Source organism: Ornithodoros turicata, unplaced genomic scaffold (assembly GCF_037126465.1).
Source record: "Ornithodoros turicata isolate Travis unplaced genomic scaffold, ASM3712646v1 Chromosome11, whole genome shotgun sequence".
Classification (NCBI taxonomy): Eukaryota; Metazoa; Arthropoda; class Arachnida; order Ixodida; family Argasidae; genus Ornithodoros; species Ornithodoros turicata.
Window position 1 is genome coordinate 4,005,491 of NW_026999295.1, and position 17,116 is coordinate 4,022,606.

General features: G+C 49.1%; 13 non-coding genes across 13 annotated transcripts; all 13 read right to left on the minus strand.

Annotated features, from left to right (window-relative positions):
- Positions 1-217: 217 nt before the first annotated feature.
- Positions 218-289, minus strand: Trnag-ucc (transfer RNA glycine (anticodon UCC)). The gene has a single exon. It is a non-coding gene; the product is annotated as a tRNA-Gly (tRNA).
- Positions 290-391: 102 nt separating this feature from the next.
- Positions 392-463, minus strand: Trnag-ucc (transfer RNA glycine (anticodon UCC)). The gene has a single exon. It is a non-coding gene; the product is annotated as a tRNA-Gly (tRNA).
- Positions 464-565: 102 nt separating this feature from the next.
- Trnag-ucc (transfer RNA glycine (anticodon UCC)) lies at positions 566-637 on the minus strand. Its single transcript has one exon. It is a non-coding gene; the product is annotated as a tRNA-Gly (tRNA).
- Positions 638-5,750: 5,113 nt separating this feature from the next.
- On the minus strand, positions 5,751-5,822 carry Trnag-ucc (transfer RNA glycine (anticodon UCC)). Its single transcript has one exon. It is a non-coding gene; the product is annotated as a tRNA-Gly (tRNA).
- Positions 5,823-5,924: 102 nt separating this feature from the next.
- Trnag-ucc (transfer RNA glycine (anticodon UCC)) lies at positions 5,925-5,996 on the minus strand. Its single transcript has one exon. It is a non-coding gene; the product is annotated as a tRNA-Gly (tRNA).
- A 276-nt stretch (positions 5,997-6,272) lies between these two features.
- Trnag-ucc (transfer RNA glycine (anticodon UCC)) lies at positions 6,273-6,344 on the minus strand. Its single transcript has one exon. It is a non-coding gene; the product is annotated as a tRNA-Gly (tRNA).
- A 276-nt stretch (positions 6,345-6,620) lies between these two features.
- On the minus strand, positions 6,621-6,692 carry Trnag-ucc (transfer RNA glycine (anticodon UCC)). The gene has a single exon. It is a non-coding gene; the product is annotated as a tRNA-Gly (tRNA).
- Positions 6,693-6,794: 102 nt separating this feature from the next.
- On the minus strand, positions 6,795-6,866 carry Trnag-ucc (transfer RNA glycine (anticodon UCC)). The gene has a single exon. It is a non-coding gene; the product is annotated as a tRNA-Gly (tRNA).
- A 102-nt stretch (positions 6,867-6,968) lies between these two features.
- On the minus strand, positions 6,969-7,040 carry Trnag-ucc (transfer RNA glycine (anticodon UCC)). Its single transcript has one exon. It is a non-coding gene; the product is annotated as a tRNA-Gly (tRNA).
- Positions 7,041-7,142: 102 nt separating this feature from the next.
- On the minus strand, positions 7,143-7,214 carry Trnag-ucc (transfer RNA glycine (anticodon UCC)). The gene has a single exon. It is a non-coding gene; the product is annotated as a tRNA-Gly (tRNA).
- Positions 7,215-12,055: 4,841 nt separating this feature from the next.
- Positions 12,056-12,127, minus strand: Trnag-ucc (transfer RNA glycine (anticodon UCC)). The gene has a single exon. It is a non-coding gene; the product is annotated as a tRNA-Gly (tRNA).
- A 102-nt stretch (positions 12,128-12,229) lies between these two features.
- Positions 12,230-12,301, minus strand: Trnar-ucg (transfer RNA arginine (anticodon UCG)). Its single transcript has one exon. It is a non-coding gene; the product is annotated as a tRNA-Arg (tRNA).
- Positions 12,302-12,403: 102 nt separating this feature from the next.
- Positions 12,404-12,475, minus strand: Trnag-ucc (transfer RNA glycine (anticodon UCC)). The gene has a single exon. It is a non-coding gene; the product is annotated as a tRNA-Gly (tRNA).
- Positions 12,476-17,116: the final 4,641 nt, after the last annotated feature.

The window sequence follows — 17,116 nt, forward strand, 5'->3', positions numbered from 1 at the left end:
TAATTTCCTAGATATAGAATAATACACAAAAGAGAGTGAATCGTGCGTCGGCGGGGAATCGAACCCGGGTCAACTGCTTGGAAGGCAGCTATGCTAGCCACTATACCACCGACGCGACCGTCGAGCAAAAACACTTCCCGTTCTCCTTTCGGGCATCTTAATCCACACACAATTTAATTTCCTAGATATAGAATAATACACAAAAGAGAGTGAATCGTGCGTCGGCCGGGAATCGAACCCGGGTCAACTGCTTGGAAGGCAGCTATGCTAGCCACTATACCACCGACGCGACCGTCGAGCAAAAACACTTCCCGTTCTCCTTTCGGGCATCTTAATCCACACACAATTTAATTTCCTAGATATAGAATAATACACAAAAGAGAGTGAATCGTGCGTCGGCCGGGAATCGAACCCGGGTCAACTGCTTGGAAGGCAGCTACGCTAGCCACTATACCACCGACGCGACCGTCGAGCAAAAACACTTCCTGTTCTCCTTTCGGGCATCTTAATCCACACACAATTTAATTTCCTAGATATAGAATAATACACAAAAGAGAGTGAATCGTGCGTCGGCCGGGAATCGAACTCGGGTCAACTGCTTGGAAGGCAGCTATGCTAGCCACTATACCACCGACGCGACCGTCGAGCAAAAACACTTCCCGTTCTCCTTTCGGGCATCTTAATCCACACACAATTTAATTTCCTAGATATAGAATAATACACAAAAGAGAGTGAATCGTGCGTCGGCCGGGAATCGAACCCGGGTCAACTGCTTGGAAGGCAGCTATGCTAGCCAGCTATGCTAGCCACTTTTTTTTTTTTTTTTTTTAACTTTTATTCCATGCTAAAACGTACATAAAACCTCAATGGCTACTTCGCCATTCTGTAAGTTAGTAGGGTGTGCCGTTTCCTAATTTTGTTGTGTTCAGCTTGGTCTTCGGCGTCTTCACCGTGGTACTCTTCCGTACCCTCTTGTTGCTCGAAGCAGGTGCCTTCACATCGCTGTCTTTCACCAGCTGGCGTTCTTGTTCCTTGCTGTGATGGTGTGCAGCAGGCTCCTGAGTCCGCTGCAAGTGATATCGTCTTCCCGTGCTGTCACCACCGTGAGCACCCATTCAAGGCTGGTGAGGAAGTGGTTCCATGGTGTCTTCGGCTTGGCTTTGCCTTCAGAAATGGCCATCCTGTACCGCCATAAGGAGTGGAGACCGATGACCACCAGAGCGGCCGACGTGTTGTTGTCTTCGCAGCCGTCGAACACGAGGAATTTTAGCGAAAACCAGTCAATGTTGATGTCCAGACCGGTGCACGCTCTGAACTGCTCCCAAAAATCTCGAGCTCGTTTGCAGTTTACAAACACATGAAACAGGTCTTCTTCAGCGCTGCACAGGTCACACCTCACTGACCACGGGACAAAGAATCCTTTTCTCTGCAGCCAGACTTTGACCGGCAACACTTCGCAGTGGAACCTTGTGAAGAGGTCCTTCGCGCCGGATGGTACGCAGAGCTTGCGTAGCCTTTTGAAGACGTTCTGGGCTTCTGTTGTGAGAGGGAACTTCCGATAGAGCGGTTCTGGTGTCACGCTGTCTACAGTATCCCAGTAGAGCTTTCTCCGCTTAACCTTGCTGAGGTAGTCCCAAGAGAAACGCATTTCAAAGAAGGCAATAGCCGCTCCGATCTCCCTGTAGAACGCCCGGGTCTCCTTTGCCCTTGCCGGATTTTCTAGTGGCACTGTCCACCTATGGAGGTGGTGTGCTCCAAGTGTCTGTGTGCAGCTTCTGAGGAATGGATCGCCCTGGTCCCTGAAGTAGAGGAACCTCTGTACTTTGAGCTTAATGTCGAGGTTCACAAGTCCAAATCCACCTTTGCTTGGGCTCAAGAAGAGGTTCGATCGTCGCATCTTTTCCATTGGAGAATTCCACACAAAGGTGGCACACAGTCGGTGGAACTTGTTGACCACTGCATTGTTGTATTTCGTGCATTGGGCGGTATACAGCACTGCTGGGTACAAGCAGGAATTGCATACATACGCCTTGTTGAAGAGCGTGAGGAACCGTCCGTGCCAGGGAGTCAGCGAGTGCCTGAGCCGGTTCAATTTGGGGTTCCATACGTGTGCTGCTTGCTTTCTTAAGTCGAACTCGACTCCGAGGTACTTGTCAACCTTGTTTGTCCACTGCAAGCCAAGAAGATTGGTTGGAGTTTCTTCCCACGGTCCAAGCCAGCTGCCTAATGTCTTGCTGAGGTTGAGCTCTGCTCCGGAGTGCTTCGAGAACTCCTGAATGGTGTCTAGTGCTTGTTGGACTCCCTCAACAGTGGTGCACACTACGGTTACGTCATCGGCATACGCGAGAAGCTTGATGCTTTCCGCGCCTATCTTGAGCCCTTGAATACTTTCGTTGGAACTGATCATGCGACATAGCGGTTCCAGGTATGCGGCGAACAGAAGCGGTGAAAGTGGACACCCCTGCCTCACTGATGAATGAATCGGTATGGGTTTGCTTAACCTCCCGTTCACTACTAATCTGGTGCTGATGTCTTCGTAGCAGAGCTTTATCGAGGCCATTAGGGAGCTCCCGACCTTCAGTTTTTCAAGAACCGCCCAGAGGTACTGGTGACTGACTCTATCGAACGCCTGCCGCAGGTCAACCTGGAGAACGCACAGCCGGGCAGGTAGTGTTTCGGCAGCCTCGCACACCGCCCGCATCACGTGTAAGTTTCGTGCGATCGACCTGCCCTTGACTCCGTAGACTTGATGCTGACCAATGGCAGTCCGCAGGCAACCCTCTAATCTGTTATTGAGAACCTTGGCAAATATCTTGTAATCAGCGCAGAGAAGGCTGATTGGTCGAAAATCGTTAACTGTTGGAGCTTCGCTGTTCTTGGGGTTCTTTTTAGGGATAAGGACGGTGAAGGATTGACGCATTGATGGCGGGAGCAACTTTCTCGAAGCGATGTCGTCGAACACCAACTTCAAGATTGGGGAGAGCAAGGTAGCGAACCTTTTATAGAATGCTGATCCAATTCCATCCGGGCCCGGAGCTTTGTTTCTTCCCAGCTTTCGGATAACTCTCTCTATCTCCCCCGTTGTTATTTCGCCGTTCGCTGCTTCTGCTACTTCTGTCTTTACTGCCGGCAAATCGAGGCCGCTTATAGCATCGGTAACGTTTGTCCCAGTTGATGACGAGAACAGACCGCGGAACTTCTCGTAGAACAGTCCTTCGATTTCCTCTTGCGATGTCGCAGTGCCGTCTGGACTGTTCAAACCTGTAATGGCGTTAAACGATCCCCTTTCTCTTTCCCGTAGGAGGAATACTTTGCTGGGCGTTTCCTCACGCGACACCGTGTTTAGCCGGCTCCGAATTGCTGCACCCTTGTATCGTTTTTCCAAAATTTCAAGAAGCTGCTTTTTCACTTCTCCAATTTCCTGTGTATACCGTCCGGGGGTGTGGTCTTCCTCTGCGACTAACACACGGAGGTCTTTGGTAAGTGACCGGGCCTGTTCCCTCTCCTTGAAGCTTCTTGACTGACTATAGGATATTGCTTTGTTTTTGAAGTTTGTCTTGAAGATCTCCCACGTAACGGCGTTGATACTGTTTCCGCTCTTGTATTCTGTGATCATGTTTTCCACTTCCTGACAGAAAGTCTCTTCTTCCAGGATACTTTCGTTGAGCTTCCACGAATAAGACCTTGCCTTGCTGATGCAACTTGTGGCCTGAGCGCTGAGATCGATGTCGACGCTGACGAGTCCGTGGTCCGAGAAAGGTACCGGCGTGACGGTGTAGTTGCAGGCCGTCTTGTCCCAGTCAGCGGAGAAATAGATTCTGTCGAGTCTTGCATGGGACGCACCTTGCCAGTGAGTGTACCGCTGACTGGGTTCCGTTCCTACCGCAGCAACGTCGACCAAACTGAAATCTGTCACCAGCTTCTTGAATTCCGTCACACTAGCGTCCCTCCTGAAGGGGTAGCTGCAGTCATACTTGCTGGTTACCATATTGAAGTCGCCACAGAATACAACTTTTGCCGGTGTGTCCACGAAAGCTCTCAGCTCAGAGAAGAACATTTTCCTGTCGTCCCTTATATTTGGCGCGTAGACACAAATTACTCGCGCTAACTGGTTGGCGATGAGGAGATCGACACAGGTAAATCGGCCGGTTTGGTCAAGGATGGTGTCGACGACGGTGACGATACTGTCCTTCTTCACAAATATCGCTGTCCCCGCACTGTGACCAGTGCCTGCGGAGTGGTAGCAGTAGTAGTTACGTTTAAAGAAATTAACAAGGTCCTTTTCTTGTTCCGCGGTAGAGATCTTCGTTTCCTGGAGGCAGATAATGTCTAGTTTGTGTTCCTTTATCATTTCCATGAGCCAGTGCTTTCTGTTTTGCCGAATCAGACTGAACGTGTTAAAAGTTGCCACTCTTATTTTTTTTCTTGACATGGAACGAGTTTGGAAAGCGACCGCTGGTTACTGGGTGGCCGTGAAGTGAAGGTCGTTCAGCCGTGATGCACCAGCTTCCTCCAGCGGGACCACCGGCATCGGGGCGTCCCCTTTCTTCCATCTACTTTCAAACCTTGCGTCCTTTCTCTGCTCTCTTAGATAGTCCTTTACAGTGGTGGCATGCCTCTCTGACTCTCTTTTCCTTTTCATTGAATTTTCCTCTACTTCGGCCATATCTGCGTCGCTATCTTCTGTGTCTTTGTTATCACATTCCTCATTTGGTATCTGTGTTCGCTTCTTGCTCGTGCCTTCTTCTTGGGATGGAACTTTTTCAACGTCCCTGTTTTCCTGGGTACTATCTTCAGTTTTATCCGCTTCTTCTTGGTCCATTAGATTTTCTGTAATCGTGTCGCTACCTTGCCCCCGAGTCTTGCTGGCGTAGGTTTGCACACAGTCTTCTGGGTCATGACCAAACGATTTACATTTCTTGCACCATGTCGCCGTACACTGATTGCGTATGTGCCCTACCTGTTTGCACCGCAGGCACAATGGCGGCTTCCCCGGCACCGAAACAAGTAACGGGTCGCCCCTGATATGGATCATGTATGGAATTTGGTCGACGGTGGATCCTTCGCGTAGCCGCAACTTGACTATCCGAGTCGTCGTTTCTATGCCAGCAAATTCAGCGCACTTCCACGTCTCTCTTGCCGTATCCAGGACGTCACCATACTCTGTCATAGCGTTGCGGATTACGTCATCAGCTAAAATCGTAGAGACCCAGTGAAGCTTCAGAGTTATTTCTTTTGCGTTTGGGTCGATTACGATGCACCGTTTGTCTTTCACAAGCATCTCCTTTTGCTTCAGCAGCTTCGCCTTCTCTATCTCGCTCCTGAACGTTATGGCCCACACGTGGTTATAGCGGTAAGCCCCTAATGCACAAATCTCTCGTCTATCAACCACGTCTCTCAGTGGGGCATCAAAGTCCAGCACTTTGTACGGTTTAGCGGAGGGATCCGCATGCATGATGACCGTGTTAGGCGATAAGTTACCTGGCGTAATAGTAGGTAGGATGGTCTTGTACTCTGTCTGGGAAGCACTAGGCCTAACTTCATCCCGGCTCGGAGCCGTTGCCGCCGCTCGCAGGGAGCTCATTCCGCGTCCGTTCACCTCGGTGCCAGGAACTGGAATGCTATGCTAGCCACTATACCACCGACGCGACCGTCGAGCAAAAACACTTCCCGTTCTCCTTTCGGGCATCTTAATCCACACACAATTTAATTTCCTAGATATAGAATAATACACAAAAGAGAGTGAATCATGCGTCGGCCGGGAATCGAACCCGGGTCAACTGCTTGGAAGGCAGCTATGCTAGCCACTATACCACCGACGCGACCGTCGAGCACACACACTTCCCGTTCTCCTTTCGGGCATCTTAATCCACACACAATTTAATTTCCTAGATATAGAATAATACACAAAAGAGAGTGAATCGTGCGTCGGCCGGGAATCGAACTCGGGTCAACTGCTTGGAAGGCAGCTATGCTAGCCACTATACCACCGACGCGACCGTCGAGCAAACACACTTCCCGTTCTCCTTTCGGGCATCTTAATCCACACACAATTTAATTTCCTAGATATAGAATAATACACAAAAGAGAGTGAATCGTGCGTCGGCCGGGAATCGAACCCGGGTCAACTGCTTGGAAGGCAGCTATGCTAGCCACTATACCACCGACGAGACCGTCGAGCAAAAACACTTCCCGTTCTCCTTTCGGGCATCTTAATCCACACACAATTTAATTTCCTAGATATAGAATAATACACAAAAGAGAGTGAATCGTGCGTCGGCCGGGAATCGAACCCGGGTCAACTGCTTGGAAGGCAGCTATGCTAGCCACTATACCACCGACGCGACCGTCGAGCAAACACACTTCCCGTTCTCCTTTCGGGCATCTTAATCCACACACAATTTAATTTCCTAGATATAGAATAATACACAAAAGAGAGTGAATCGTGCGTCGGCCGGAAATCGAACTCGGGTCAACTGCTTGGAAGGCAGCTATACTAGCCACTATACCACCGACGCGACCGTCGAGCAATAACACTTCCCGTTCTCCTTTCGGGCATCTTAATCCACACACAATTTAATTTCCTAGATATAGAATAATACACAAAAGAGAGTGAATCGTGCGTCGGCCGGGAATCGAACCCGGGTCAACTGCTTGGAAGGCAGCTATGCTAGCCACTATACCACCGACGCGACCGTCGAGCAAAAACACTTCCCGTTCTCCTTTCGGGCATCTTAATCCACACACAATTTAATTTCCTAGATATAGAATAATACACAAAAGAGAGTGAATCGTGCGTCGGCCGGGAATCGAACCCGGGTGAACTGCTTGGAAGGCAGCTATGCTAGCCACTATACCACCGACGCGACCGTCGAGCAAAAACACTTCCCGTTCTCCTTTCGGGCATCTTAATCCACACACAATTTAATTTCCTAGATATAGAATAATACACAAAAGAGAGTGAATCGTGCGTCGGCCGGGAATCGAACCCGGGTCAACTGCTTGGAAGGCAGCTATGCTAGCCACTATACCACCGACGCGACCGTCGAGCAAAAACACTTCCCGTTCTCCTTTCGGGCATCTTAATCCACACACAATTTAATTTCCTAGATATAGAATAATACACAAAAGAGAGTGAATCGTGCGTCGGCCGGGAATCGAACCCGGGTCAACTGCTTGGAAGGCAGCTATGCTAGCCACTATACCACCGACGCTTTTTTTTTTTTATTCTGATAAAAATACACTGTACACTTTAAAAACCTTTCCTGAATGTCACCCCCTACCTAATGGCTGCTGCTTTGCGGCCGTACACTTGTCTGCAAAGATTAGCCTCCCCTTTCTCCACTTTGTTTTTTACAATCTTCCAGCAGTCTTCCAGTTCGTCGTCTTGCAGCACGCTCAATGTCCACAGCAGCTTTTCTTTAAAGCGTTTCCACGGAGGCACTGGCTTTTCTCGGCACTCGATCTCGTCCATTCTGAAACTCCACAGCGCGTATAGTCCCAGCACTATCAAGCTTGCCACTGCGTCGCTTTCCGAAGCCTCACCAAAGTCCAGAAATTTTATAGTAAGCCACTGCAGCGTGACGTCCTTCTCTATCAGTTCTCTAAACCCACACCAGAATTGCAGAGCTCTTCTGCATAGCAGAAACACGTGAGTGAGCGTTTCCTCTTCTCCCGGACAAGCCGCGCAACATATCGACCAAGGTACGATAAATCCCTTCCGTCTGAGCCATGATTTTACAGGAAGCACTTCCCAATGAAGGCTGAAGAAGAAGTCCTTCGCTCCTGTGGGGACCTTGAGTTTCCTTACTCTTTTAAGGACACCCTCGTTATTATTGGGGGGCCTGCACATTCTATAAAGCGGTGTAGGTAGACTTGCTGCGATCGTGTCCCAGTAGAGCTTCTTCTTCCCCACAGCCGTCAGGTAATCCCACGAGAACCGTTGTTCAAAAAAAGTTACTGCTTCTGCTATCTCCCTGTAGAATGCCAACGCGGGCGTTCGGCGGCTTGCGCCTACTGATGATGCCGTCCACCTCGCAATGTAAGCGCAACCAAGCACTTGAAGCGCCGCCCTTAGGAAAGGATCTTTCTGATCCCGGAAGTACAAGAAGCGTTGCACTTTTAGTTTGATGCTCAGGTTCACCAGTCCTAAACCACCTTTTTTTAAGCTAAAGAAGAGATTCGTACGTCGCATCTTCTCCATCTTCGATTTCCAGATGAAGGTCGCGCACATTCTGTGGAACTTGTTGCACGTATCTACGTCGATTCTGGAACACTGCGCAACGTAGAGCACTGCGGGGTATAGCACAGTGTTGCAGATATAGGCTCTGTTGGTGAAAGACAAATATCTTCCTTGCCAACCTGTGAGGTTTCCACGGACTGACGTGAGTTTCCTTGCCCATGTCGTTCCTCTGTCCGAATTGAAGGTAACGCCCAGATACTTTCCAAGTGTTCTTGTCCAGGAAATTCGCATGAATTTTTCCGGTGCGTACGTCCATCCGCCCAGCCAGGTCCCCAATGACTTCGCCAAATTCAAGCAGGCTCCCGATACTTTGCTGTAGTCTTGTATTGTCCTGATCGCTTCGCAGACCTGTAGTTTAGATCTGCATATAACGGCGATGTCGTCTGCATAAGCCAGCAAGTTAACGTGTTCGGCCCCCATCTGTATCCCCTTGATGTACTGGTTTCCTGCAATCCTCCTGCACAAAGGTTCCAGATAGAGAGCGAAAAGCACTGGAGATAAAGGGCAGCCTTGGCGGACCGAAGAGAGGATGGGTATTCCCTTGCCAACACTGCCATTCACCCGGAGCCGAGTAGATACTTGATTGTAGCAAATGGTGAGCCATCTGATAAGGAATCCCCCAATTTGGCATTTTCGCAGCACCGCGAACAGAAAAGAATGACTGACACGGTCGAACGCTTGGCTCAAGTCAGTTTGAAGTACTGCAAAAGGCTGAGATGATAAGTCCGCTACTTCACACACAGTGCGCATGATGTGCAAATTTCTTGCAATTGACCTCCCGTGCAGGCCGTATGGTTGATGAGTTCCTATAACTTCCCGTAGTCCGTTTTCCACTCTTGCGGAGAGAATTTTCGCTAAGATTTTGTAGTCAGTACACAAAAGACTGATAGGCCGGTAGTCAGAGAGAGATGGAGTGTCCTTACTTGATGTCTTTTTTGGTATTAAGACTGTGATGGATTGTCTCATGCTTGGCGGAAGTAGGCCTCTTCTGGCCACGTCTTCGAAAACTTTCTTCAGAATACCGCACAACAGATCGCTGAACATTTTATAGAAACTGGCCCCTATACCATCAATACCAGGAGATTTATTCCTTCCAAGCTTTTTTATAGCTCTGCTTATTTCATCTTCTGATATTTCTGTGTTGATAATCTCCTGACATTGTTCGCTCACCGTGGGTAATCCTTCCAGCCATGACCCATATCCGCCTTGTAGACTTGGCTTCTCTCTGAAGAGGCTGGTGTACTTCTCTTGAAATGCATCTATGATGTCTTCCTCCTTGGTCATGGTACGGCCCTCATTTTTTATCGCATTGATGGTGTTCCTGTCTGCTCTTTCCCGCTCCTTGAATCGGAACACCTTGTAAGGCGTCTCCTCCCTTGCTAGCGTTTGCACTCTGCTTCGAATCAGCGCTCCACGGTGTTCTTCTTCGTACAGCTTTTGAAGTTCATTTTTAACTGCCTTGATGTCTTCTTTAAAACAGCCTGGATGACTACATTCTGCTTCTACCAATATTAACAGCGTTCCCATGAGCCGTTTCTTTTCCCGTTTTTTCTCGAATGCTCTGATCTGCGAATACTCGATGGCTATTCTTTTCACCTTCTGTTTGAATACTTCCCATGTGACAGCATTTACGTCTTCGTCCGTGCTATATTCTTCTATCAGTCTCCTCATTTTTTCCCGGAAGCCATCTTCCTCCAGGATACTTTCATTCATTTTCCATATACTGTGTCGTTCGTTTACTTTACTGGTTGGCCGTTTCTTCACAGCAACTGACACCGAGACTAAAGCGTGATCCGAGAAGAATTGAGGCTTCACCTCATAGTTACTCACATACGGCATTAGTGTTCCGGATATATACATCCTGTCCAACCTCGCGTGGGAAGTCCCTTGGAAGTGAGTGTACTTCATGCTATCTGCCGACTTTCCATCCCATACGTCCAGTAGGTCACTATCCTGTATTAATTTCAGGAGATCCTTCCTACTTGTGTCAGCCTTCACTTGCTTGTACGAGCAGTCTTCTTTCCTCAGTACGCAGTTAAAATCACCACACATCAGGACCTCCCATGTAACGTTCACAAACTGCTTGAGCGACGCGAAGAAGTCTTTTCTGTCCGTTGTTTCATTGGGAGCATACACACATACGATTCTGATCATTCTCTGGCCATGCAGGACATCCACTATACACAGCCGTCCACTTTCGTCAAGCACACTATCAATCACAGCTAATCCCGCGTTTTTCCTCACCAGAATCAAAGTGCCCGCACTCCCACCTATTGCTGTTGAAGAGTAGCACCAAAATTTCTCCCTAAAGAAATTCACGAGTTCTTTTTCTTGTTCTATCGTAGCAATCTTTGTTTCTTGAATGCAGGCAATATCAACCCTCTCGGCAGATAACACATCGCTAGTCCACCGCTTCCGCTTTCTTGATAACAAACTCACTACATTTAATGTTCCCACCTTTATTGTCTTCGTACTTGCCATCTTGCGCTTAGTTGATAAAGCTGACGTAGCCCCTGACTAAAAGAAACCGGGATCGTCCAACTGTGATGACCCAACTTCCTCCAAGGGCAACTGTACTTCAAGGGTACGTCCCTGACATGCTTTCTTTTTTATGTTCTCCAAAATGTCTTCCTGGTTCGCTTCCGCTGATTCTATGTTTTTTCCAGTGTCCTCCCCTTTCCTTTTTCCGTACGCCTCATGTACAAGGGACCAGTCCTTCACAGTCTCTTTGCATTCTGGCGGCGTTGTTCTATTGTCTCCCGGGTCTCCTTCCCTTATATTTCCTTTCCCTGCGACGAAATTAACTTCAGCTGCTTGTTGTTCCTTTTCCTCTCCTTGCTGCATGGCATGTTCTGTGTCCTGGATATCCATTACGATTTCTTCGTTATGTTTTTCCGGCCAGCCTCTTGTCATTGAAGCATAAGTCCGAACGCAGTCCTCTTGTACATGTCCAAATCCCTTACAGCTACGGCAGTAGTCCGTCCTGCATTGGCTTCGTATATGTCCCACCTGCTTACATCGTAAACATAATGGAGGCTTCCCTGGGACCGATATGAGCACTGTCACACCCATTATTTTCAGCTGGTACGGAATGCTTTCAGTGGAAACGCCATCCTTAAGCTGTATGGTGACGGAACGTGTAGTTGTTTCCACTCCTTCCAGTCCAGGTAGCCGCCATTTCTCTCTAACAATATCAGTGGTTTTTCCGTACGTGGACAGTGCCCGGCGTACTACTTCGTCCGAGACATTCATTGGTATCCAATGTAGCTTTAGCGTAACCTCGCTTGAGTTGGGGTCGATGATCATACACCTTCTTCCCTTCACTTTCAACTCCCCAACTTGCCTTAGTTTCTCTTTTTCCGCCTCCGAGTGAAAGGTGACGATCCACACGTGGTTGAAAAGATACGAGCCAAAACTTGCTATCTCCTTCATGTTCACAGCTTCTCCCAAAGGAGCCACAAAATCCTGCCCTTTGTACGGCCTGGCCGACGGGTCTCCATGAAGAAACACAGTGTTCTTTGAAATTTCACCTTTTGGTAACGTTGGCATGATTATTCTGTATGATTCCTGTACCATGTTGTTAGCCTCATTCCTCAACGACGACGATTCATCCCGGCTAGGGTTAGCCGTTACAGCCGCTCCAACGGAGCTCATGATGCACACGACCGGTTAGCACAAGCGCCGGAAGTAGAATGACTATACCACCGACGCGACCGTCGAGCAAAAACACTTCCCGTTCTCCTTTCGGGCATCTTAATCCACACACAATTTAATTTCCTAGATATAGAATAATACACAAAAGAGAGTGAATCGTGCGTCGGCCGGGAATCGAACCCGGGTCAACTGCCTGGAAGGCAGCTATGCTAGCCACTATACCACCGACGCGACCGTCGAGCAAAAACACTTCCCGTTCTCCTTTCGGGCATCTTAATCCACACACAATTTAATTTCCTAGATATAGAATAATACACAAAAGAGAGTGAATCGTGCGTCGGCCGGGAATCGAACCCGGGTCAACTGCTTCGAAGGCAGCTATGCTAGCCACTATACCACCGACGCGACCGTCGAGCAAAAACACTTCCCGTTCTCCTTTCGGGCATCTTAATCCACACACAATTTAATTTCCTAGATATAGAATAATACACAAAAGAGAGTGAATCGTGCGTCGGCCGGGAATCGAACTCGGGTCAACTGCTTGGAAGGCAGCTATGCTAGCCACTATACCACCGACGCGACCGTCGAGCAAAAACACTTCCCGTTCTCCTTTCGGGCATCTTAATCCACACACAATTTAATTTCCTAGATATAGAATAATACACAAGAGAGAGTGAATCGTGCGTCGGCCGGGAATCGAACCCGGGTCAACTGCTTGGAAGGCAACTATGCTAGCCACTTTTTTTTTTTTTTTTTTTTTATGGCCTGCACAGGGATCGAACCTTTTTTTTTTTTTTTTTGCGAACTTTTATTCCATGCTAAAACGTACATAAAACCTCAATGGCTACTTCGCCATTCTGTAAGTTAGTAGGGTGTGCCGTTTCCTAATTTTGTTCGTGTTCAGCTTGGTCTGCGGCGTCTTCACCGTGGTACTCTTCCGTACCCTCTTGTTGCTCGAAGCAGGTGCCTTCACATCGCTGTCTTTCACCAGCTGGCGTTCTTGTTCCTTGCTGTGATGGTGTGCAGCAGGCTCCTGAGTCCGCTGCAAGTGATATCGTCTTCCCGTGCTGTCACCACCGTGAGCACCCATTCAAGGCTGGTGAGGAAGTGGTTCCATGGTGTCTTCGGCTTGGCTTTGCCTTCAGAAATGGCCATCCTGTACCGCCATAAGGAGTGGAGACCGATGACCACCAGAGCGGCCGACGTGTTGTTGTCTTCGCAGCCGTCGAACACGAGGAATTTTAGCGAAAACCAGTCAATGTTGATGTCCAGACCGGTGCACGCTCTGAACTGCTCCCAAAAATCTCGAGCTCGTTTGCAGTTTACAAACACATGAAACAGGTCTTCTTCAGCGCTGCACAGGTCACACCTCACTGACCACGGGACAAAGAATCCTTTTCTCTGCAGCCAGACTTTGACCGGCAACACTTCGCAGTGGAACCTTGTGAAGAGGTCCTTCGCGCCGGATGGTACGCAGAGCTTGCGTAGCCTTTTGAAGACGTTCTGGGCTTCTGTTGTGAGAGGGAACTTCCGATAGAGCGGTTCTGGTGTCACGCTGTCTACAGTATCCCAGTAGAGCTTTCTCCGCTTAACCTTGCTGAGGTAGTCCCAAGAGAAACGCATTTCAAAGAAGGCAATAGCCGCTCCGATCTCCCTGTAGAACGCCCGGGTCTCCTTTGCCCTTGCCGGATTTTCTAGTGGCACTGTCCACCTATGGAGGTGGTGTGCTCCAAGTGTCTGTGTGCAGCTTCTGAGGAATGGATCGCCCTGGTCCCTGAAGTAGAGGAACCTCTGTACTTTGAGCTTAATGTCGAGGTTCACAAGTCCAAATCCACCTTTGCTTGGGCTCAAGAAGAGGTTCGATCGTCGCATCTTTTCCATTGGAGAATTCCACACAAAGGTGGCACACAGTCGGTGGAACTTGTTGACCACTGCATTGTTGTATTTCGTGCATTGGGCGGTATACAGCACTGCTGGGTACAAGCAGGAATTGCATACATACGCCTTGTTGAAGAGCGTGAGGAACCGTCCGTGCCAGGGAGTCAGCGAGTGCCTGAGCCGGTTCAATTTGGGGTTCCATACGTGTGCTGCTTGCTTTCTTAAGTCGAACTCGACTCCGAGGTACTTGTCAACCTTGTTTGTCCACTGCAAGCCAAGAAGATTGGTTGGAGTTTCTTCCCACGGTCCAACCCAGCTGCCTAATGTCTTGCTGAGGTTGAGCTCTGCTCCGGAGTGCTTCGAGAACTCCTGAATGGTGTCTAGTGCTTGTTGGACTCCCTCAACAGTGGTGCACACTACGGTTACGTCATCGGCATACGCGAGAAGCTTGATGCTTTCCGCGCCTATCTTGAGCCCTTGAATACTTTCGTTGGAACTGATCATGCGACATAGCGGTTCCAGGTATGCGGCGAACAGAAGCGGTGAAAGTGGACACCCCTGCCTCACTGATGAATGAATCGGTATGGGTTTGCTTAACCTCCCGTTCACTACTAATCTGGTGCTGATGTCTTCGTAGCAGAGCTTTATCGAGGCCATTAGGGAGCTCCCGACCTTCAGTTTTTCAAGAACCGCCCAGAGGTACTGGTGACTGACTCTATCGAACGCCTGCCGCAGGTCAACCTGGAGAACGCACAGCCGGGCAGGTAGTGTTTCGGCAGCCTCGCACACCGCCCGCATCACGTGTAAGTTTCGTGCGATCGACCTGCCCTTGACTCCGTAGACTTGATGCTGACCAATGGCAGTCCGCAGGCAACCCTCTAATCTGTTATTGAGAACCTTGGCAAATATCTTGTAATCAGCGCAGAGAAGGCTGATTGGTCGAAAATCGTTAACTGTTGGAGCTTCGCTGTTCTTGGGGTTCTTTTTAGGGATAAGGACGGTGAAGGATTGACGCATTGATGGCGGGAGCAACTTTCTCGAAGCGATGTCGTCGAACACCAACTTCAAGATTGGGGAGAGCAAGGTAGCGAACCTTTTATAGAATGCTGATCCAATTCCATCCGGGCCCGGAGCTTTGTTTCTTCCCAGCTTTCGGATAACTCTCTCTATCTCCCCCGTTGTTATTTCGCCGTTCGCTGCTTCTGCTACTTCTGTCTTTACTGCCGGCAAATCGAGGCCGCTTATAGCATCGGTAACGTTTGTCCCAGTTGATGACGAGAACAGACCGCGGAACTTCTCGTAGAACAGTCCTTCGATTTCCTCTTGCGATGTCGCAGTGCCGTCTGGACTGTTCAAACCTGTAATGGCGTTAAACGATCCCCTTTCTCTTTCCCGTAGGAGGAATACTTTGCTGGGCGTTTCCTCACGCGACACCGTGTTTAGCCGGCTCCGAATTGCTGCACCCTTGTATCGTTTTTCCAAAATTTCAAGAAGCTGCTTTTTCACTTCTCCAATTTCCTGTGTATACCGTCCGGGGGTGTGGTCTTCCTCTGCGACTAACACACGGAGGTCTTTGGTAAGTGACCGGGCCTGTTCCCTCTCCTTGAAGCTTCTTGACTGACTATAGGATATTGCTTTGTTTTTGAAGTTTGTCTTGAAGATCTCCCACGTAACGGCGTTGATACTGTTTCCGCTCTTGTATTCTGTGATCATGTTTTCCACTTCCTGACAGAAAGTCTCTTCTTCCAGGATACTTTCGTTGAGCTTCCACGAATAAGACCTTGCCTTGCTGATGCAACTTGTGGCCTGAGCGCTGAGATCGATGTCGACGCTGACGAGTCCGTGGTCCGAGAAAGGTACCGGCGTGACGGTGTAGTTGCAGGCCGTCTTGTCCCAGTCAGCGGAGAAATAGATTCTGTCGAGTCTTGCATGGGACGCACCTTGCCAGTGAGTGTACCGCTGACTGGGTTCCGTTCCTACCGCAGCAACGTCGACCAAACTGAAATCTGTCACCAGCTTCTTGAATTCCGTCACACTAGCGTCCCTCCTGAAGGGGTAGCTGCAGTCATACTTGCTGGTTACCATATTGAAGTCGCCACAGAATACAACTTTTGCCGGTGTGTCCACGAAAGCTCTCAGCTCAGAGAAGAACATTTTCCTGTCGTCCCTTATATTTGGCGCGTAGACACAAATTACTCGCGCTAACTGGTTGGCGATGAGGAGATCGACACAGGTAAATCGGCCGGTTTGGTCAAGGATGGTGTCGACGACGGTGACGATACTGTCCTTCTTCACAAATATCGCTGTCCCCGCACTGTGACCAGTGCCTGCGGAGTGGTAGCAGTAGTAGTTACGTTTAAAGAAATTAACAAGGTCCTTTTCTTGTTCCGCGGTAGAGATCTTCGTTTCCTGGAGGCAGATAATGTCTAGTTTGTGTTCCTTTATCATTTCCATGAGCCAGTGCTTTCTGTTTTGCCGAATCAGACTGAACGTGTTAAAAGTTGCCACTCTTATTTTTTTTCTTGACATGGAACGAGTTTGGAAAGCGACCGCTGGTTACTGGGTGGCCGTGAAGTGAAGGTCGTTCAGCCGTGATGCACCAGCTTCCTCCAGCGGGACCACCGGCATCGGGGCGCCCCCTTTCTTCCATCTACTTTCAAACCTTGCGTCCTTTCTCTGCTCTCTTAGATAGTCCTTTACAGTGGTGGCATGCCTCTCTGACTCTCTTTTCCTTTTCATTGAATTTTCCTCTACTTCGGCCATATCTGCGTCGCTATCTTCTGTGTCTTTGTTATCACATTCCTCATTTGGTATCTGTGTTCGCTTCTTGCTCGTGCCTTCTTCTTGGGATGGAACTTTTTCAACGTCCCTGTTTTCCTGGGTACTATCTTCAGTTTTATCCGCTTCTTCTTGGTCCATTAGATTTTCTGTAATCGTGTCGCTACCTTGCCCCCGAGTCTTGCTGGCGTAGGTTTGCACACAGTCTTCTGGGTCATGACCAAACGATTTACATTTCTTGCACCATGTCGCCGTACACTGATTGCGTATGTGCCCTACCTGTTTGCACCGCAGGCACAATGGCGGCTTCCCCGGCACCGAAACAAGTAACGGGTCGCCCCTGATATGGATCATGTATGGAATTTGGTCGACGGTGGATCCTTCGCGTAGCCGCAACTTGACTATCCGAGTCGTCGTTTCTATGCCAGCAAATTCAGCGCACTTCCACGTCTCTCTTGCCGTATCCAGGACGTCACCATACTCTGTCATAGCGTTGCGGATTACGTCATCAGCTAAAATCGTAGAGACCCAGTGAAGCTTCAGAGTTATTTCTTTTGCGTTTGG